Source organism: Gallus gallus, chromosome 2 (assembly GCF_016699485.2).
Source record: "Gallus gallus isolate bGalGal1 chromosome 2, bGalGal1.mat.broiler.GRCg7b, whole genome shotgun sequence".
Classification (NCBI taxonomy): Eukaryota; Metazoa; Chordata; class Aves; order Galliformes; family Phasianidae; genus Gallus; species Gallus gallus.
The window spans coordinates 69,955,987-69,979,993 of record NC_052533.1 but is presented as its reverse complement, the minus strand read 5'-3'; the positions used below and the strand labels follow the sequence as shown (position 1 = coordinate 69,979,993).

The 24,007-nt window shown below is 34.6% G+C and overlaps 1 long non-coding RNA gene across 1 annotated transcript; it reads right to left on the bottom strand.

Annotated features, from left to right (window-relative positions):
- Positions 1 to 3,161: 3,161 nt before the first annotated feature.
- Positions 3,162 to 18,570, bottom strand: LOC112531779. The gene is made up of 4 exons (XR_003073785.2): positions 18,405 to 18,570; positions 10,950 to 11,001; positions 4,215 to 4,347; positions 3,162 to 4,116 (listed from the first exon to the last, which is right to left on the bottom strand). It is a non-coding gene; the product is annotated as an uncharacterized LOC112531779 (long non-coding RNA).
- Between the last annotated feature and the right edge of the window lie 5,437 nt (positions 18,571 to 24,007).

The following is a 24,007-nucleotide window of genomic DNA, read 5'->3' as shown; positions in this document are numbered from 1 at the left end:
TAGAAGACATTGAACATAATGACATTATATATATATGCTCACAGATAGATACTTCAGTACTGTGTATATTATTAAAAGACAGAGGCTGAGCAATGGGAGGAAGAGACAGAGCTGCGTCTTGGCTTTTCCCAGGCTGCCTACCTGTGGTGAAGTGAAACTCTCTGGAGAAAGCCTGTCCCTTAGAAACACTGAGTGTACTGGGTGGGTTGTCAGTTCTGGTGAATTCCTGAGAATTCACTAATAAGTGTAGCCCACAAGGATTTGGGGGTAGTAAGACAGTAAGATCTTACCTAAAAATCCAAAGGAGTCACTGAAATGTCAGTTGTAAGCAAGGCAGTGCTAGAAAGCTATTGTAGTGCCAACAAGACCATTGGAAAGGACCTGCTGTAAATATCGAAGGACAAGAAGACAAAGATGTATTTTCAAAAATATTTGATGTTTTCTCTGAAATACTAGAGCTAAGTTTCATCTATGTCTAGTTAACCTAGCTGTAGAAAAAAGAATATAGGAGTTCCTCTGAAAAGCAGACCTGAGGTTCACAATGCATGTCACTCAAACCACAAACATACTAACTTTCATTCCGCAGATCAGATGGGGAATTAAGAACTTCTGTGGCTTACAGGGAAAAAGACCTGAGCTGAGATATGAAACTGAAATAGGAAATACTTGCAAACTGCAAAGCAGCAAAATGCTTTGGGTCAGCAGATATTCTTCACTCTGAGAATTTTTACACTGGTTAATTTCAATGCTGACCTTTTTTTTGGATTGCTTTTAATATAAATTCTGGAAGAGTTAGAGGGAAAAGGTCATATTGAAATGACTATTTATTTAGTTTTACCGCAAGAAATATTGAATGAAGTAACTTGGGTTATTGCCAGTATTGTGGGTTAACCCCAGTAGGCAGAAAAAGTTTCATCCATTTTCAGAAAAGCAGGGCTCATCACACATAATGATGTGTTGGGAAGACAAACACTGTAACTCTGAGTACCCCCTTTCATCCTTTCTCCAAGTTCTCATTTTTCAGCATGAAGCCGTATGGTATGGAACATCCCTTCAGCCAGTTTAGTTCAGCTGTCCTGGTTCTGTCCCCTTCCAGATCCTTGAGTCCCCTTGGCCCCCTTGCTGACAGAGCTGCAGAAGCTGAAATGTCATTGGATCTGTACAACACCGCTCAGCAACAACTAAAACATCAGTGTGTTATCAACATTGGTTTGGACAAAACTCCAAAACAGTGCATCATATGAGATATTACAAAATAAAAAATAATTTTATCTCAGTCAAAACCAGTACATCCAAGTATGTTCCTCCAATGTTATATTTTAGAAAAACATTGCTTTTGATCAATCATTATTTTTTTCACTTTTACCATTCTCTAGGCTGCTAGAAAAAACAGTAAAATGTTGAATTTAAAACAATTAGAAAAATTGTGCTACTAGCAAACATAGGAAAGAGTCATTTAGAACATTTATTTAATAAAAAATATGCCATTGTTTGCTGTTGAAATAGATGGGTAATTATAATTTCTCTTTGAGATTATATTAGTAACATAATACATTAAAGATAATATTTTTTAAAAAGTTGAAAAACTTAATACAATCATCTAAACAATTTCATAGCAAACTTTAATTGAAACTGACATTATAACATCTACTCTGATACTAAAAAAAACCAGGGTCTTAAATCTTGTGATCTTCTGCATGGCTACATTATATTTCATGTATTTGAAGAGCTTTGCATGATGGGAAATATAGATAACCTAAGTCATATCTAACATGAAGCATAGGCAGATCTCACTTGATTCAGTTTATAAAATGTCCCACAAATAACATTAATGCTGTCTGTGCACCTGTCCCACTTCTGGGAACTCTTCATGTGTATGTAAGCATTCCTATGAGAACTGGAAGCCTTGTCTGGATTGAACAGTAGCAGAGATTCTTCTGAACAGAAAGCTATGGACTGCTTGAAAAGAAAGTTGTCAAATGCCCCAAGCAAAACACAGATCTCTATGTAGATAAAACAGATGCAGAAAACATCTGTGCCTCTGTTCAATAAGAAAGAGATAGTTGCAGAACCATGTATGTACAAATACTTTTTAGTGCCAGGAACTGACTTCATCAAAATCAAACTTCTGTCAACCTTATAACCAATTACAGAAAATGTCAAACTCCTGATAACATCAGGGGAGTTGGCTGCTGATACAATGTGTTATAAGTAGCATACAAGATGGATGGCAGCTTAATTAATATACCGGAAAGTTTTCCTTGATTAATCTGCGGTATATAAATCGCATTAATCAAGAAGGAGTCTTTCTACTATGTTTAATTTTATAGGCGTTATACTGTCAGAAGAGTTTATTAATGGCTATGTGCATCCTTGATTATCACAAATGCTCTGAAGGCCAGACCTGAAAGGTAATAGATTATTTCTACTTCCTCTGAGATTTCTTGACCTTCTGGCTATACTGGGGAGGACATCAACTTTACAGGACTTTTTGAGTAAAGTGCATGTTATGACTGAAAGAATGGGACAAAAGTTACACGTGCTATCAACTTATTCTAAAGTAGCTCTGCATTGTGTTGAGCAGATGAGCAATAGAGATAGCTGACTAAATGATTGTGGGGATATTGGTTATATTTTTCATTAGCGTGTGGAAAGATATAATGCAGACATTCAGTCTGTTTTGCAAGGATGGCATCTGGCACAGCTGCCTTTTGCATAGCACAGTCTCAGTGGTTCATATTCAGAGTACCAAAGTGTTTGGGTTTGATGTGCTTGTGCCTAGGCTCTCTTAATATTCACTGAGTTTCAGTAGTGAAACTACACTCTTTTCTACCACTATTCACGGAATTTTTTGCTCCAGGATAAACTTACAGTTACCATTCTGCTGTACAATACTTTCTGAAGGCAGACACATCAGCTTCATAGTCCTCTATCTTGAATAGAAGGAATCAGTAGGAGTTCAAGGTCAAAGTTGGAGGGAGGAGATATTTGACAGTTGAATCTAGCTTTCCCCAAAATTGGAGTTGTTGAACTCTACCAGACTGAATATTTTTTAAACATTTTACATTTAGTCTTGAGCACTGAAATTTTGCATTTCTCCCCTTAACGCTTGCAACTCATTCATGTTGGCTTCTTTGTCACTCTCATACAGTTAAAGAAGCCATATGTCACTTATGAAACTAACTAAAAATCAGTCATATAGCAACTAATCATAATTCTCGACAGAGAAAATTTATTTCAGGCAATCTGAAAGGCATGTGTTTTATTCTCCTGAAGAACTTTCTTTTCAGTGTTCTTGCCTCAAAACAAGCAGTTTATAACATTATGATTTGAAATCTTGGAAGCTGCTTCTGATTTCCCTAAATCAGTCAGTAGGATTGTATTGTTATTTAAAAAAAAAAAAAAAGTATATCTGAAACAAAAGTCTGGAAAATCATTTCTGTAAAATAAATAAATATATAAAAAGCTGTGATCTCTTTTCTGCAGCATTTCCACAGATAAGGGTTGCAAAGAAAATAAGGACAGGCACAGTGGGGATGTTTAAAATACCATATTGACAAATCTTTTATTCTGTCAAACTTCATTTTAGAAAAGGCAAAGTCCTTAAAAAGAGAAGACTAGAACCCAGCGTACTCAAGATAGTATTTAAGTCTATCTTTTATCCCCTTACCAGTGGTGCTTTGCAATGAAGCCTTGTATGGGTAAAAGTGTTGCACTTTTTAAGGTGAATGTTAGAGAAGCTTGAGGCAAAAGAGCCTTGAGCATGCTTGTGGAGAAATTCATTTGAGCAGAGAATGAGCACCTTCCACAGTGACTTATTGCAGTTCGTAGTGCTGCTATATCATAGGGGACCAAATCAGGAGTAGTTTCATTGAAGCCAGCAAGTAAAATTATGACAGTGACATTTCAAGGAAGTCCTAAATTCAGTTTTCAGAAAATGATTTGGCGCATATACATGCAGGCTGATCTTTAAATCAGCATCTTGCTTTTTGTTCTAGAGCTCACTGGGTTATATACTGACCTTAAAGGTCACAGCCAGACAATGCTTTCAAAGGCAATAGATGCTTGAGTTTGATGCAGGCAGCTTCTCCCGTGTCCTCACAATGCAATGATAATCTGTTGAAACAGGACACAGAAATAAGTGATTCACATATGTCGCTTCCAGGAGGCAAGCAGGAGGAATGAAAGCAGGGAACCAGCTCTTCAAAGCTTACCTCCATTGACTGTCAGTTTTGTCCATTTCATACCTGCTTTTTGAGCACTGCTGCTATACAGGTCTCTCTTTCAATGTTAAAAGTATTGAGAGGCTGTGGAGGTTTATTTCAAGCAGAGCTGAAAATATAGTTTCTGTAATAAAACAACAACAACAACAAAGTCTTATCACTCAAGCATAACACCTTTCAAAAGAAATATAAAAAATGCATAACTTGGATACCCTCCCTTTGCTTCTTAGTAAATATTCCTGCATGCCATTGAAATGTGGTTGCTTTGATACTTGCCTCAGAGACAAAAGGTGCCTTAACCTCACATCACACAAGACAATTTTCCAGTGTATAATCACACAAGTTCCTCAGGGTCTGCAGCTGATAGATCATGTTTTCTGCTTTTCTCTTTATATTTTAACTAACTGAATTTATTGACAATCTGAAAAATATTTTGTCAAAGGTTAAAAAAAAATTACACTTTTAATAGTGGTATCTCACATGTCAGCCATTGAATATAACTTTCAACCTCATGATCAGGCCGGTTCATTTGAACATCATTGCTCTTTATCTTTAATGTTAATAAAAAAAAGAACCCCCCAAACCTTCCCCTAAGATATTTTATCCATCTAGATGAGACCAATTATTTCAGACTATCATTACAGTCCATTTCCTTTACATTAAAAGAAAAAATGTGTGTATAACAAAAAAAGAAAAAAAAAAACAAACACATGCTCATCACATAATATATACAGAAAAGCACACATGCGTGTATAAATAGAATCATCTTAGGAATGCCCTTTTTAGGAAAATGTTTATCTTAAATTTCTAAAAGTGTAAATGAATGTTCATAGTATGTTGTTTTACTCTTCAACATGATTATACTTGTTATACATTGTTTAATATGACTTCACCACTATTTTCTCTGTGTTTATAGTCAAAATGAGGACCACAGTGAGGTAGTAGGTGGTGCGTTTCAGCAGTAGTGACAGTGACAGTTTGTCACCTCCACTGGTGCCGATTTTTATAAGCTCAACATGCAGGTTTATTCATCTCTGGCAAAAATGTATAGCTAATGCTGGTGACAATTCTGAAAATCAGTGTTTTGTAGCTGAGAATTTGCTCTATCAAATAGTTTATTGTGCTCTTTGCATCTGTTGTAGCTCCCATGGAAATAAATAGGAGGTATATATATATCTTCAGAAATTAACATTAGCTATCAATATTACTAATAAGTGGTTTGCATGTTTTTATAGGAGAGAAGATTTATTTGGATAGACTCACTACTGAGTTATGTCTTGTCTGAAGAAAACCTCCAGCAAAATCAGAAAGCCCTACAGTATCCTTTCCAACGTGGATAATCCTACATGTGGGTGATATTTACTAGAGAATATCTGAAATTCATCGTTAGAGTCTGAATATTTGAAATCTCAAAGCCACAATAATATATTTTCAATTTTTCTAGCTGTAGAGAATATTGTCTTTGTTAAAACGTTTATCATTTTACAGTGAGCAGTAAGATGTTCCTTGAGTGTAAGTATGATGTTTTCCCATGTCAGTGAGAAGAATCTAAACCCTGCAAAGAAAATCAAGAAGAAAAAAAAAAAAGAAAAAAAAAAGTTTCATTCAATATGTGCTGGTATTTTTTGCTATTATCAACACACTGTAGGAAGGTATACTGGTATTCGGAAAGTGCCTGCACATGGTGGAATGCCTCAAGCTTCAGTAAATAGCCTTTTGCTTGTCAAAAGGATGGTGTTCATCTGAAGGAATAAAAGTATAATGCTAGAAAGTGTAAAGACAACATTAATTTACAGTAGCTTGAAACAAGGTTTCTAGTCTGTATTTAAGTAAGTATATTTAGTACATAATATGACATTTCCATTTTTGTTGTTTTTATTTGTATTCAACAGACTTGCCAAACCTAAGATAGGAAATAATTCCCTTAAGACAATATACTTAATAACTGTTTTCCAGATAGCATTTCCCTTTAAAAACAAACAAACAAAAAATGCCCTTGATAGGAATAATCTCTTTCACATATCTATTTGTATTAAAGATGCTGAGTCTTCACTTTTTTACAGCAGATACTTTTGTGTTTTTTCTGTTTTCTGAAATTCTAGTACTGGGCACTTCTCTCATTGTTATGAAAGATCTAATGTAAGTTGAAAGATATTAAGTGAATATGGTAAAAAAAAAAAAGAAAGAAAGAAAGAAAAGAAAGAAGAAATTGTCATTGAATACACTTATTTTCTAGGCTGCTGGTGTAATAATATATTTTATTCTGATATTCTGCTTTGTCTCTTCTGAAACACCCTGAAACTTACAGTCTTATTCTGTGTGTGATTGAAAGTGATATAAGCACCTACTTTTGTTCCCACATTTATACTCACTCCAGTGAACACATTCAAATAGTACATTGCCTATAATTACTATGCTAATTGAGGGAATAGTTCTCATTTTCTGGAAAGCTAATACTGAGTGGCCATAGGAAAAAGACAAGAGGTTCAAATGTCTGTAAAAACACTAAGGAAAAACAAAAACAATAACAAACAACACACTAAAAAATGAATAAATTTATTTCAACTAATTAAATTGGTTACTAAAACCTATGATCTCTTTATTGATACCTCACAGATAGCAAAGTAAATCGAATGTAACACTGAATATTTCAATTCCCTACTTTTTTGTGTGATTCTCAGTGGTCTATTCTGTACCATGTCCCCATACTGCCATAGAAGCAGGATACATGTACTTTAAATACATCCTTCAATAACTTGAATTGCCAATAACTTGAATTGGCTCAAATTGCAACAGAAGCTACTTTTCAGTCTGAATAGTTGTGGTAGCTATGATTTTAAGGTAAGTTTGTTTTCTGGGTTTTGCTGCCCCACACTGGGCTTACAAGAAACTACTTCACAAAAATCTAACTGAAACGCAAAAAACAAGTAGAAAATTGAAGGTATACAAAAGATATGCAAAGTGCATGTTTCTTTCACATAGTCGTAACTGTGCCATTATTTCCTCTATCTTTAATTATGCTAGAGCCATGTTAAAGATGTTTGTATTTGTGAATTTGTTCTTTCAAATGAACACTTTTTTTGTCTCTTCTTTGCTATTACTGTTTGCTCTTATACAATGAACATGTAATGATATTTATCTCAATTTTAAAGTATTATATTTTTAAAATGATTTAATTTATATTAGTCTTAATTCAAACAGATGTGGACTCAGTCCTGCAGTTCTGAATTCACCCTGAATTGTTTGTATAAAAATTTTAATAGCTCCTGTAGTATTAATTGTATTTTCTATTTCATTATACTCTGTGTACTCAGTACAATTATCCAGTATTTTTAAAATAGGACAGAGAGCTTGAAAAAAATACTCGTCTTTTCTTTTTCATTCAGTATTTCTCAAATGAGAAATACTGAATGAAATTAATACCACTTTCTATGTATTATAACTAATTCCTTCCCTGTTAACTCTTTTTTTTTTTTTTTTTTTAACAAAGAATTTGTGCAATTTTTTACAAGCTCACATTAGACATTGTGCCATGGAGAAAATGTTTCAAACTTCATGAAATTTTAATTAATTTTCTGTGAGATTCTATGTCAAATTAGTGCTCTCTCCAATGATGAAATTACTCCTCAGTCTGTGTTCTACTCTTGGACACAGAAACTTGACTACACGTATGAGAGTTAAGATGAATATGTTCCACTCAACACTAAAGTAAAACTACTTGCAAAAAAATGGTAATGTTCACTTCTGTTTCAAAATGTCCCATTTGCTAATGTTTGCTGGTCCTACCTGAAATTTTTATCTTCACATTTAGGCTTAATGTGTAGCCTAGCAACTCACTTCTTCAGAATGGTGGATGGGGCTATAGAAGTATAATCTTCTCATCTCTGAACTGTAGGCAGTGATATCTGATTTTCTGTACTTTAGCAGTTTATAACAAAGCTTTACAGAACAAAAATATACAAACAAAAGTACACAAACATAGTAAGTCTGCAGTGGTAAATGAATATCAGCTTATGGCCAGTAGAGAGTTTTAAAGCTGTGATGGACTTAGAGACAGGAGAGTGCTGGAAGGAAAATAACCTAGCTTGTAATTCTAAGATGTAGATGCATTGTAAATTTTTGTTCTATGTTATTGAAAAATGTTTGTGGGTAAACAAAAACAAACAAACAAACAACAAAAAAAACAACACAAGAACAATTATGTGATTAAATAAGGAATTTGATGGAAACAAAGTATATTGCTGATATTGCTGAAGATCATGATCAGGTAAATCTCATTTTTAAACACACTTCTAGTGTGACCTGACTTGCAACTCAGTCCTTAAATAGTTTAACATGAAGGCCAGACCAAAGAGCATAGAAGTAGAGAACTAGAGTTCCAGAAGACTTTCCTCTTTGTTCAAAATGAGTATATTAGAAGCAAATCAGCACATAGCATTGTGCTGAGCCACAGGGCTGGATGTGTTCCTGAACATTTCTCACAGGCTCTATTACAATTGCTTGGAATTCACAGTTATGGCCCAAAACACCCTGCTCAAGTGTTCAGTCTAAACAGTTGGTTTCATCTAATTAAATCACAGATTGGATTAATGATGAAGGCTAATTGACTGAACCAAAATTCAGATAGGACTGATGAACTGATGTTAATGGAGTAAAGAAACGAAATACTTGAAAGTTAAAGGAAAGATTACATGTTTTCCTGTAAATGAAGGTTTGAGATCATTACTTTCTGTCAAGTTTAGATTTCTTTAATTGGATTCCTTCTTAATTTCCAGTGGATGTTACCAGGAGACAGAAACAGTGACAAAAATATGCACCTGTTCTTAACAAGAAATGCAATAAAATCCTTTCTCCATAGAACCTGCTAAATTTAGTGATATATTTATCTTTAAGACCAGAGTATCAGTGAACTTCCTTGTACAGTTTAGATTTAAATCTATATGCAGGTGAAAAGTAGTGAAGATGTTGCATTTCCCTTACTATGCAAATGTCTCACCCTGAATGCTTGTCAGTCCTCTGTGATCATTTTGTCAAATGGTGATAAAGGATGAGAAAATACATACTTGTTCACAAGATCATCTCACAAAGCATCATTATTTTAGAATTAAACTGCTTATTAAAGCAAAAGTAAGATTTATTTTGTTAGTGCATATGACAGTATAGGTATATTGAAGAGAGAATTTTTACCTTGCTAACATGATAGGGATAGCAGTGATTCCTGTTTTTAACATAAGTCCCAACAGATTTTCTTAGTAATTAATTTTCTAATGTCTAGATCCATTATATAACGTATATGCTCCTGTTGCGCTATATAAGAAATGTGTTGAACTTTATTTGAGTAAAAACATTTTTCTTTGTCCTGATCATCTCACTGATTGTCATGATAAATAAATAAACAAAATGATACTTTGCCCAGAGAGGCTGTGGATGCCCTGTCCCTGGAGGTGTCCAAGGCCAGGTTGGATGGGGCGCTTAGCAGCCTGGTCTAGTATTAAACGTGGAGGTTGGTGGCCTTGCCTGTGCCGGGAGGTTGGAGATTCATGATCCTTGACATCCCTTCCAACCCGGCCCATTCTGTGATTCTGTGATTCTGACTCTGTAAATGAAACTGCAGACTTTTGCACACTGTATAATTATACCATTCTTTACAAGAGAACACCCAGAGGCAAAATTGAAGGCAGTCTCATAGTACAGACTTTTACCAAATTTTGAAGATTTATATGGGACAAAACAGTAAGATTTTTTGTAATGAATGCAGCATAAAAACATGTTAAAAATGTTGATCTTTTTTAAAAAATCACTTGAATATCTCACACACTAAAAAAAAAAAAAAGTATGGAGGAAAAAGGGGAAAAAATTCTCAAAAAATTCTCAAGAGAAATTTCTTATTCTGTATATATTAGTAGAAGCTATTACCTGCATTAAAAGCCTAATTCAGTTAAGATCTCAGTCTGGCCTCTAGAGATGTACGTGCTTAATTCTAGGTATCTAAGTATTGCATTAACTGCAGTGGTCAATATTTCTTGTTTTAATTTGTTCAAGAACATGAAACCAGAGATGAATTGAATTTGAAATGAATTTATTTATTTATTTAAGTATAGGCTTTAATTATCTTCAAAATTTTATTAGTATAGATTTCTATACTGTATGGATCTAGAAATAATCTAAAAAATCTAGAAATAATAGAAATTAGAAATATCTCAGATGTGCAGCTTGTAGTATTTTATTGGTGTTCTGCCAGTAGTAATTATTGAATTAATAGATTTTAATATTTATTTTATTTGTAGGGAAGTTTGATTATTAAACTGAGTTACACAATTCATTTTAAAATGAGGGAAGATCTTGATAAATATAAGTATTGCCAACTCCAGTAAGGAAAGATCTTAGGTAGAACTTAATTAAAACTTTTGTTTCTTATGAAATCCTACTCAGCATCTTTGTAGTTGCTCTGCATTCTATTTAGTTGTTGTTCTCCAATACATCAGGGGTGCATCTTCCTGCCAGAATAGCCATCTGGTAGTTGTTATCAAACACTTTGAACTTCTGGCTCCATAGATGGAGCTTGATTTTTATCCACAGGCTTGCTGGTCAGTCTTTCAATTGCTTGGAGTTGTGAAATGACTTGGAGGAGAAGGTGTTTGTCATCTTTGGGCATTCAGCATTCCTGGAGACAGCTACATCTGCAGCACGTCCTCCATAGTGCCTGTCTGAAATCTAAAAGCTTACCTGCCAGATGAGTTTGTTTATTCTCTTGCTTTCTTTAATCCTCTTTCAGTTTCTGTACCAAAACAAACAAACAAACAAACAAACAAACAAAACGTCTGCAGTATTAGTTTTCACTAGTCTCTGTGACAAATGTGACAATCCACTCTCAGATGGTCTATTTAAAAGAATATATTAAAACAAAACTTTTAAAAGAAAAGCCTTTATGAGACTGAAAATAAAATCAGACATCATTATGGGACTGAACTTGTGCAGCCCTGAGGAACAACTTGTTGCTGTGTTGCTTCTGTTGCTTTGTTTTTTTTTGTTTGTTTGTTTGGTTTTTTTTGTGCTATGCAGAAATGAAAACAATTGCTTGGAAGTAGCACAACTGAATTTTTTAGATAAATTCACATCTCATTCATACAAATTATATTATTTTAAATAAATAAACAAATAAAACCTAAACAAAACAAACAAACAAACAAAAACCTAAAATCATATTTCATGTGCCTGTGTATTAACGTTTTATACATTTCTTAGAATTTAATTTCTCTCTACTAACTGAACAGGGGAGGGAGCAAAAGCACTATTTACTTTTCTTCATCAGTATTTCACAGTGACCTAATACGCAGGGAAGTCAACTTTGAACTGCTGTAAAAACACACTTTGAAAAGAAAATAACAATACTTGTTATTCTTCTGTTTTGTTGCCTTCCATTCCCACCTCATTTTCTATACGCTTAGAACTTATCTATCACTGTTCCAAACAATCTGAAACAGTCTCAGCTTACAGGAAAAAAATGGAGAAGGGAAAAGAAGTGACTGCTTTAGCTCTGACTTTTCCTGATCATTACCTCTCAAATATGATCACCGTATGAAACCGTTGACAGTAAGTAACCTATGCAACCGAGACCACCAAAAACAGGAACCACCTTTGCTAACTACATCATAACAGCTCTCCATTCTCACAACTAATTTATATTCTAGGTGATAATGACTGACAGTTTGATATAGAAAGCAACTACCAGGGTCTTCCTTTGTTGTCCTTTGGATATGATGAAACTAATCCTAAAGGCTTGAAAGTAAATCCTGATGGTGAATGTCTTGAAAATGATTGTTCTATAAACAGATGTGAAAAGTGTAGAATAAGATTCACCAGTGAAAGTATATTTTGGATTTTAAAACTTTGTAGTTGAGGGCAGCACTGACGATGTTTGGGAAATATAACCCTGGAGGACATTTCAAAATTCCTTAGAACTTCTTTTCTGCACTGAAATAGGTTTAATTACAACTTCTGTAATGGTTACATACCTTATTCTGTAAGTAACATGAACATATTTTTGAGTGGACTAAACAGAGACATGAGTGTTAATACTAGCAAGGTAATTCCAAGATTTGCACTGTAAACACTGATAGTTAGGCATTTAAAATGATCTCCTGTTTTTGAAAGTTTTCAATGATGTTTAGGTATTGTTCCTATTAAGAGCACTTGAATTCCCCCAGATATGACTGTAGAAAGTAGTCCACTCTCCCTCTGGATTTTGCATCTTTTATTACTGGATCTGGAACTTCTCATCCCAGCACTGTTAGACTTTTGCATAGAAAGTGTCATTTACTATATGTCATATAAACCCTGTGTGACTGAAGAGTTCTCCTTGTCTCTGAAGCCTGACAGATTGATCCATTCAAACTGACATAGAGATCAGCACATTTTTCACCCCTGCTCTATTAATCTGTGCTTCAATTTTCTCAACATCTCAAAGGCTATTCTAAGTTCTCACAATATCTCAATCAGCCACTGCTAAAATTGTGGACTGCCACCAACCACTGATCACAGGAATTCATACAGTGCAGTTTATTGCCAGACCTTGAAAATCAAATTCCTTTGAAAATTCTAAAGGTCCCAAAGTGCTTAATAGGAACAGTCACTGAGTTGTCCCACAGTCCTTGGCTATAATTCTACTGCATCTCAAAGTTTGTATATTTTTCAATGGATCATCTAATGCCCAGCCTATTTAGAAGTGGCTGAAAGTCAGCAATGATATATTGGTTTATGCATAGCTAGCAAGAACTTATAGACTTCTGTACTAACAAGAAGTTTTACAGATATAAAATGCTAGTAGTGACTGCTGCTTTCAGACTGTGTACAGATAAGCCCAACTGTTTTCAATAGATCTGCAAATATGGCCACTTTATTGTAAGCCTCTTAATTAAAAGAAAAAGAGGGATGGGAAAATATTGGTAAACTAGTTTGCAAAATACAGAAGTAAGCAATTATTTTGTAATTACATGGTACTTGGCAGATGCAAGAAGGTCCTTTTTATGATTCCTCCAATACAATTTTTGTGTAATTTTCAGAAAGAAAATAACCATGTCATTAAAATAATTGCATTACTATTATCAAAATAAGCATTTTATTTTCCTGATTATTCTAAGACCTATTCTGGAAGGACTAATACAATAAAAAAGGTGTGTGTGTGAGGCGGGAGGGGGAGGGGGGGTTTATAAAAAATATCCTCTATCAAACCTAAAGTTAAAAAGTGCAATTTTGTATATATATAAATACATATATATAATTGACTAGAATGAATTTTTTGTGGTTCATGTCTATACACTTGTGTAGCAGAAAGACAATGCATTTGTGAAATGCATTATATTCTGAAAATATTTTTTCCTTTCCAGTGTGTGGAATCAAAGTTATTCATATGAGTGTCTTTGTGTAGGAAGATTCTGCTTTAAGTTCACTGGGTAGCTAGGACTTCATTACTTTGTGATTATAGATTTTTCTACATATGACCCATGTAGAGCTTCACTGTGGTCTCCAAAAATGACAATGATGATTTGTAAGCTTAGATAGCCCAGATGTAGATCTGCTACTGGCACAGAAACATTTTTACAATCCATATTGAAATGTAGCATTTAGAGAAATATGAGCCTATTACTATTTGGTCAAGCTTGATATATCATGTGTATGTGATTTCATCACATCTGATGATCAGCTCAGATATCACTTTTGTTTTTTGATCATCCATCACACACTAAAAAGGTGTATGTATACTGAGTGGATCATAGTATAAAATATTTCTAAAGAGATTGATTTTTATTTCTGTTACTAGCACTGAAAAAATATTCAGCATCTTTCACTGTTAGGTAACTTGATAGGTCTGGAACTCTCCTAAATTAGAAGACACTATAATGCATCAGACTAGTTGACAAAGCACTGTGCAACAGAAGAAACAGCTGCTGATTTTGAGATGCCTTTCTGTGATCATTGCATTTGTTTGCCTAGCTTCTGGAATGCTGTTTTAACTCACTGAATTACGAATGCTGTTTCTGACCACACAGTCAGCAGGAAAGAGCTATGTGATGGTCTATACTGTTGGAAAAAAGGTGTTCTCCTAAAACAGTTTTTAAAACAAATTAGAAAAATAACTTCCTCTGTTGGTTTCTTTCACGTTCTATCTATCTATCTATCTATCTATCTATCTATCTATCTATCTATCTATCTATGAGGACTGTTCCAAAAGTATTGTCTCCTATTTTATTATGTTGATCCACAACATCAGAAGTGGATGTTGGTGGTATGGCAATAGAGGGTGAAACTACCCTCCAGTATTCCATTACATGCTGTTATCATATGACAGATGGCAGCAGAGGGGCAGTCAGACCAAATAGTGTCTGACATGGAAGTGTGAATGAGGCAAAAGTGTGACACTGAATTCCTCTGTGAGAAAAAAATTGCACCCACTGACATTCATCAACACTTGCTGATCATTTGTGGAGACTAAACAGTGGATGAGAGCACTGGGAAACAGTGGGTGGCGCATTTCAGCAGCTGCAACAGAGGCATGATAGACAGGCCATATTCTGGATAGCCGTGCAGATTTTTATGAGGGCGGCATGAAGGCTTTTGTTAACCACTGGTGAAAAAGCTTATCTAATGGTGGTGATCATGTTGAAAAACAGAGTTTTGTAGCTGAGAATGTGCTGTATCAAATAGTGTTATTTTGTTCTTTGTATCCACTGTAGTTTCCATGAAAATAAGTATAGGAGGCTACTTTTGAAGCAACCTACTTAAATATCTATATTTATATATGTATGTGTGTGTATCACACACAAACACACATTTTAAGAAAAGGGCATAGATACCATTCTGCCTATTTACCTTAACATTCCAATTGATGAAAATTGATTACAACTTTTCCTCCACACTATTTTTTTTCCCCCTGAAACTAGACTTCTGTTAGTCCTGCATTGTTTCCATTGCTACTTTGTTACTCTGGCTTCCATCTGACTCTTAGGACAAATTTCCTCTTTTCTCTTCTGCTAGCAGGCTGCCTTATTTTCACTTTCTACCAATGAAAATACGTCATGCGGTCACACTACTGAGCTTTCTGCTGTGTGACATTCTCAGTGTTTGAATCAGTCACTTGAGTTAGTATGGTACTAATTTTAAAACTTGCTGCTTTCTCTTTAGGCAAAGAAATGCTCAAGTAGCTCTTCTAAAGGTAGATTGTCACTGCTCACAGTGGTGGATGTAATATTAGTAATTATCCTTCAGGAATTAGTCTAGTAAAGCAGGGAATAAATCTATACTTGTCTGCCCTCAGTGGAGTCTTTAAACATGCAAAAGACTATCTTCATCTTCCTTTTCTGAAGATTTAGAGACTACATTTAATTAATCTTTAAATGTGAAACTGAAATGAACTCTCAGCCTCCTCAATTTGAACTTCTGTGCCTAATTTTATGACAAATAGTGGCATACTAGCAGAAAAACTGTGACACTGAACTGTTTAGGCAATTGCAGAACATGCGAGCTCATCTGTGGAAGAAAATATTCTTTACACTATTTCTTAAGAAAATAAGGCTTAGAAAAATGATAGAATCATAAAACCAAAATTAATCTAAGTCCTCCCTATACATGTTGAATTTGTTGGGCTAATTTTAAATGAATTTGATAGAGGAAAAGTAGTCTCAATTAACTGAATTCCTGCAGGCTTTCTAAAAATATGAGTTGGAAAGAAGAGGGAAGAAATTAGTGCTACCACTGCTAGTCTGACAGAATACCAACTAAAAATACATCATCATAGAACTACTTAAAACCCAAATAGGGCCTGGGACTCACAGGTTAACTATGAGAAGAACATGTGAATATTACACACACATGAATATGGATCCAAATCTCTCTTGGCTTTAATTAGTTCTGCATTCCATGGAGTGGCAATATGTGGTAAAAAGTTGCAGGGAAAATACTGGAATTCAGTGATAATTACTGTACATTATTTTCTTGATTTCAGTAAAAGCATATTTTATTTTGATGCTTTGATATTTCATTGAATTTAAAGTGAACCAGATTTCTCACTCTCTCATGATTTGCATAGACATTTCGGAGTCATTTCATCTGAAAGGAAGGTTCATCTTTTCATATTCAAAGACGGAGTACCCAAAATGTCATATTTTGGACATCGGATCTAAAGAGCCATTCATTATCCAGGTAAATTCTGCCTTTTTTTTTTTTTCTTTTCTTTTTTTTTTTTAACCTGGGCAAGATTTTGACCATATTTATCTAAAAGGTAATAATTCATTTATGAACTAATACCTAAAAGAGCTAGTTTGGAAACTAGGCTGTTCTGTATACTTTCCTTTTCTGTATCAAGTTTTTTGAACACTCTGAAGTTAGAGAACTACTCTTTACCGATGGAAAAAAAAAAAAAAAAAAAAAAAAAGAGCTGCAAATTTCTGCTATTAGGAGAAGTAATATTTAGTGTGTTCATTCTGAATGTAATTGTACTATCCAGTTTTTGTTTGTTTCTTGTAGATTTTCCTCTTTTCAGAAGCTGAGGAAGAAATAACATTGTTCTACCAGATGGGAGATAGTAGATATTTTCCCGTTTCTCTTTAGATTTACTACATATTTTTAACCAGTTTTCTTGATTGCTCCTGAAGGCAACCTAGAGTGTATTTGTCCGCACTGCATGTGTGACAGGAAGTCTCATGTGACTACAGCATGAAATGAAATCTTGTTTACTAAATTATGACTTTGCCACATTTACTTATGTTTTCTGTGCAAGCAGCCAGCCTGAAATGAAGTACTACTTCCCTTAACCAGAAAGAATTCTAGACGTGAAGAATTTATTTCCAAATTTAAGTACAAATAGAAGCAGTGCCTTTTTCAGCACATTCTTCTGAAGTGTACTTGTAAGGGAAAAATATAAGTGTTTTTGCTGCTGTAGAAATTAGCCATAGTTTTCTTAGCTGGTTAAATTTCTGTATAAATACTTAAGCAGTTTATGTGTTTGTTTGTTTTTTTGTTTTTCTTTTTCTTATTCCTATGGAAACTGACAAACATCATTAAGGAATTAATTTATTTTAGATACTGAAGAAAGAAAATAAAGATGTGAATTACATCTTAGTAGCCTAGCAAATCCTGAGTTATTGATGCTTTCTATCATGATCTAAGAAACACTATTACTAATCCTGCTCTCTGCATTCATAGAAACCAGGAGGGCTGGGCAGAGACACAGCAAGAAGTGCTGATGTGTTCCACTCTGTGAAGGGGACAAGCCAGAAAGACTGCAGTGTGTCTCAAGAAAAGCTGAAGAATGTACTGTTCTTTAACAGCTGTTTTCAGGGTTATAAGAAAATGTCCCAAGCACTGCGTGCAGTTATTCAGTGGACTGTGGAAACATAGTCCAAAATGGCTAATCATAAAACTGGAAGTTTGTCTTGTAGAAACTACTTAGCAATAGTGTTAATGTTGTTTAAAAATTAAAACTGGTGGCTCTCTAATGAATAAAATATATTTTCACCTTTAAAAATCAGATTTTTTTAAAAAGTACAGCAGATAAGTAATGAGAATTTGTAAGAGAGAACTAATCTTCCTAAAATAATTCTGAGAAATAAATTGTATTAAAGACTTTGAGCTAATTTCTTGTTCTGTGCCTGTAATCACAGGGAGATTATAATATTTCATGTTTTACCCAACACTACTATCATTTGCTGATTGTCTGGACAAGTAAAAAAAAATGTCCTAACTTAGAGAAGTACTTAAGTACGGGCCTAACCTTCTTCTACTTAATATGAAACTAGAAAATTCAGATGTTTAATCCATCAAGCATGCCATCTAATAATTAGACTACATGCCTCAGAAGCGTTGCTTTGTATATAAGTATGTCTTTTAAATAAGGATGGCAGAAATGTTTGGCATTAAAATCTTTAAAAAATGCAGGCTTTCTAAAGAGATGTGGTCCAATAAAGATTCAATAAAAAATCAGTCTCTAATTATGCTTAATGGTAATTTTGCTCATTAGCTTTTGGGGGGGGTAAATATTCTTTATTTGCAGAAAAGTCTTCCATATATTTTTGGGTACATTGTGTTATTTATTGTCTAGTGTTGTTGGGATATTTAAGCACTTAATTTCTCACTTTTAATTATAATTTGGCCTTTTTGTCTGTGTCATATGCTATATACACCTACCTCAAATTTGTTTCTGAGGATATGCAAGGACCTTCACTTGGACTGAGGCAATCCCAAGAACAGGCACAGGCTGGGTTGCCCAGAGAAGTTGTAGATGGTTCCACCCTGGAAGCATTCAAGGCCAGGCTGGATGGGACTTGGAGCAACCTGGTCTAGATGGAAGTGTACCTGCCTATAGCAGGGGGTTAGAATTAGACGATCTTAAAGGTCCCTTCCAACGCAAATCATTCTTTGTTTTTATGATTCTATGATATCAAGATGACTGTATTTTAAATGGCTTCATCTCCATTTCAGTATGGAGCTCAGACAATAAATGATGCAGGCTAGCAGTTATTGGGCAGAAGAAGAGAGCAGAGAGAAAGATGAGGGAATGGAAGAAATTGTATTTTGTTGATAGGAGAATAGAACAATTTAGTACTGTACAGGGAATAATTCAGAGATAATTGGAATACTAAAAAGGAAGAGAATATTTGGAGGAAAATAGTTCATTTACTTACAAGAAAGAGTGAGGAGGTACAATAAGATGGTGGTGCTAGACAAGTAAAAGAGAAACCTATTTTATTTGTTGTGTTGTATTCATTGAAAGCGACGTTTTGAAACATACACTGATTAACTGCAAATTGAAGATGAATATTGCATGACTGGGGAAAACATTTTAAAAGAATGTAATACATTTTGAAATCAATTGCATGCTGTTGAATCAGCCACAATGAAGGTGGTGCAGTGGTGTTTGCTAGAGACAGTCATTTATTTAAAAAAATAAAAAAATCAGTGAATCCCCACAGTATATGTTTTACTTTCCAAGCTAACGATGTGGAAAATCTCACATATCTATAAAGACTCTTTAAATTATTTTTTAATGTGTATACAACAAATGACATACTCATAGGGGCCAGAGACTTTGGTTTAAATTATAGATGTAAAATCTGCTGCTCAGCACACACTTTTATATGAAATGAACCTGTAATTTTAGACAATCTTACCATCTCTTTTCTGAGACGCATATAGTCAAGAGTGAAGTACAGAAAATTTTTAAAAACTCACTTGGAGTTTACAGTTACCTAAACATACATAAATCAGTACTTAGGGTCCAAGTTCTGATTTAAAAATTTCTTAAACTTACTAATATTTCTGGGAAAAAAAAAAAAGAAGAAAAAAAAAAGAAATTTGGAAAAATGTACCTTTTTCGAAACATCTGCCCTGAAATTAATTCCCTTCCTATTTCCAGTAAGAAATAAATTGGTTAAGAATTGTATGAGAAATTATATCTTTAAAAACAGAAATGTAATTTCTGTTGACTTTACTCATGAAATACTGAATATATTTTTCTCTTTCCCTGCTCTTGCAATTTAAAATCATGTGTTTTGGAGAATGTTTCATTACTCAGTCTTCTCTCTCCTTCTTTTCCTTTATTCATCCCTTCCTTCTTTAATTATTTCCTCCCTTCTCCCGTTCCTTCCTATTTCCCTCTCTTTCTCTCTCTCCCTGGCAAGTTTTTGAACTTTTGGAGTTACTTGGATTACAGTTCTTTTTTCTCCATCCTTTTTCTCCAGAATGTGGCACTTATGGCAACACACCATGAAACACTTGACATAGTCACTAGAATTGACAGCACTGGTGGTAGGTAGCATAGTGAAAATAACATTCATTGTGGTAGTACTGGAGTGAGCCTATATATTTACAATAACCTGTTACTGCAGGAGATACTGTCAAGTGCTTCCACCACAGCATTTGAGCTTTTTGTTTTTACTGTGTTTGAATAGCCTCAGCAGTGCCTGTGAACACCTCATTAGGGCGTTCTGCTAGAAAATAAGTGTAGAGACTAAAATGGGAGAGGGAACTCTCAATAGGGCAGTGCAGTTTCTTCAACCATGAGGAGTGACACAAAAAAGACTGAATAAAAAACTCGATTCGTTTTTATGTTCTGTCCTTCCTAGGTGCTTAAGGATCAAAACTACTGTAACACTGACTAATTACTAGCTTAAATAAGATGTGACCATTAAATAAAAGGACATGTGCACTGTTAATGAATATTAGTAATTGATCAAGAAAGGAACAGTTGAACAAAATAAAGATGCTCCAGTGTTTATCAACAACATGGTTACTGAAAAATAAATTCTATAATATTCACATTTTCTTCCTTAACTTCTTCTCTGACTCTGGACTATGGGGATCTGGTACAATTTCAAGCTGAGACCAATAGCACATGAGAGGCTCACAACACAGTGTTTTCAATAAATTCTAATGCACAGTGATCTGCAAAAAATGTTCAGGACTGAGAATGTCCCTTTAGGGCTAATGGTTTGGAATCATTGACTTTGAATGAATATAATCTGTGAAAGACTGATTGCATCATTAGCACCCAGTTGTGCTATTGATTACAAGCAGACCATGCTTGCTGTTCTACCACGAGTTAGCAGTGCTTGACTGACCTTGCTCAAACATGCTGATGTTGTGAGGATGTTTTTTCCCTTATTTATTTATTGATGCATATGAGTGTACAGTGATTGTATATTTCTCTGAGTTTTACCTAAATTGGTCTTTAAAAGGAAGAGTAATCTTTGTCCTTTATCTTTTCACCTAGTTGCATTAATGCTTGCCAGGGCAATAATTAGGCTTATCTAATAGGTTTCTCCACATTTTAAAATCAATAATAGCATAAGATAGAGAGAGATTGGTCTTGTGTAACATTTAGGTGGGTGTTTGTTTGTTTGTTTGTTTGTTTGTTTTGTTTTGTTGGTTGTTTTTTTTTTTAATAGGGTGACATCGTGGGTAATAGTGCAGAAGAATGAGCTATTTCTCTTTATTTCTTTTTCTTCTTCCTCATTTTAATTAAAGCAAAGCTTAAAAAAGGGGGAAAAAAAGAGTATGTTGTGTAGAAATTGCATTTGAGACAATAGCTAATGAGGGAAGCTTTAGTGCATATAAGGGGCTCACCAGTTCTGTGAAGTCAGTAATTTCTGAAATATAAAGTCACTTAACATTTTAAGGTATGTGTAATGTTTAAAAAACAGTGCTTTTGGATCTGATGGGTCACATACTGTATCAAATGATACAATGCATTTTCAATCCATTGCCTTGTAGTCAAATTACTGCTGCAGAAGCAAAAAAATACTGAATTGTTTCAGGTGACAGAGTATATCTGACAGGTATCTAAAAAATAGTGTTAATGTATCAGATGGAGAAAAGAATGTAGTGTCAAAAGAAAGCTGGAATTCAGAAAGAGAGGAGGAAATATGATTTTTGAAATTCAAGAAAGGCAGACAACAGAATGCAGCGTTAAAGGGCAAGAAAGATTGTGAAGGTGTAATTTGGAAATAAATCTGAAACATAAGAGCTTCTGTAGTTAAGCTGATATAAAGGTTGTCTCTGTAGCCGAACATGTTCAATGGATTGTAATGTGAAAAATCTGTTTATGGATATACTGAAACTTTTCATGCTTTGCTGACGCAGAAGCTTCTCAGAAATCTGATGAAAAATTGTTGAGGTTTTTTGTTTGTAGGAAGAAAGTACTTGTTTGATGGAATAATACTAGTATGTTTGTTAGTACGTTGTCTTGTTCTCCTTTAAAAGTATAGCAAATGATGTGTATATTAATTTAAATATGGACTGGAAATAAACTTAAATAAGGTTAGGTCTCTCTTTTGAAATGTTTTTAAAGGTATTTACATGACATATGGCATAGTTAGAGGATGTTCTGCTCCATACATGCATGTGCATTGTGAGGGTATCTACTAAAAAAGCTTTAAATAAAATTTGCAAGCTTGCAAATTGTATGAGATAGTTCTTTCACACTACTAAGCAAGGGTCAAGCCTCAGCTGGAATATCCTGTTTTCTTAAGATGCTATGTTTTGAGGAAAGCGCTGTAAAGTGTTACAGGAACAGCAAGGAGAAAAATTAAAGGTCGAGAGAATATTCCATCACTGAAAATTTTGAAATAATCAGGGACAGATAGAAAAGCCTAGGCATCAGGATAGAAGAGAGAGCAGGGTTATGAATGCAGAGACAGTTTTTGGATGTATTTGAAAATGCTCTAGCAAGCGGACAGTGGGAATAAAACCAGTAATCTACATTCAGGTACATATGATAGTGAAATTAGCAATACCATGGAAGATTCATACAAGCCATAAGGAGAATTTTCTACTGACACTGACAGTGATAGATTGACACTACTGTGGGAGATTACAAAATATCTATCACTGGAAGTTTTTTTTTTCTCTAAGTAATGATAGATAAAAATTTGATAAATATAACGTTTGTCCTTTGTGGAGGGGAAGGAAGAATAATATACTATAAGATCTTATAGATGACCTCACAATTAGAATCTGACAGTTATTAATATAAGACTAATGTTGTAGGCAAGAAAAAAATTCGATAGTTAAGTCCTGCTGATACACCCCTAACTGAAACAAGTTAGGCTTTAATCCATTTGGTATATTATATTTTCAGCAAGAAATGTAAGGAGTAACTGAATCTCAATACCTTGCAATCAACTTTGGATCTTCTTCATTTAAAAATAAATAAATAAATAAATGTGTTTTATGTTTTATTTACAAGAATAATGGGATCAGAAGGAAAATCAGGCTTGAAGAACCTTAGAAGATATCTAACCTCCTGCTCAAAAAAGGACAGCTTCGAGGTCACTCCAGTTTGCACAGGGCTTTTTCCAGTCTAGTCTCGAAAACTTCCAAAGATGAAGTCTGCACAGCCTGCTCCTTGGATTGACCACCTTCCAAATGATAAAGGTTTTTTGTTTTTTGTTTGTTTGTTTGTTTTAAATATTCAGGCTAAATCTTTCCTGATTCAGTTTGCTTCTAGGCCTTTCACCATGAGTATCTGTGAAGACCCTGGTTCCTTCTTCCGAACAACTAATAAGCATAGACAGACTTCTTTTACATCTCACTATATTTTTCCCAGGTTGAACACTTTGTTAGATCATCATCAGCAGGTGAATATTCCAGTTCACATTCCAGGAATTTTACTTAATTTAATCTATTGCCAATTAACAAAAACTCAATTACTGATGTGGGTATTGAGGAAGAAAATAAACATTTAACAGGTTTTTTTCTCCTATCATGCTGAAAGAACAGTAATAGGACTTATCAGCCATCACTAGCCTCACCTGAGGCCTCAGTCCATCCACATGTGTAGGCTCGAAGGCACATTTAACACCCATCCACGGTGTGTTGTGGGTTTAGTCTCCAGCTCAGATACACTCCTGTTTGTGTGAAGTGACACTCCTGTCACTCCTGTCAAGTGCTGGTGACCCTAGCCTTTGGACAGGCAGATGGATTTTCCATCTTGATTTCAAACCTGCTTTGTCACTTTAAGTTGTCCTTGACTGAACCTGGCAACCATCTCTGGTTCCACTTTGCTCAGGTACCTTGGGATAGGGCCCTGGCTGCACATTGCCCCAGTTTCCCCCCTGCCGAATATGGTGCAGACCTTCTGACTGTGTTACATCATTCTACAGATCTGGCTGTCTAATTACTTATGTTATGGCTTCCTAATACAAGTTTCCTTCCTCAATAGGAAGGCTAATCACTCACAAATGGAAGTTGTGAGTTTACCAGGCAGTTTACTGAGCTAGACACTAGACAAA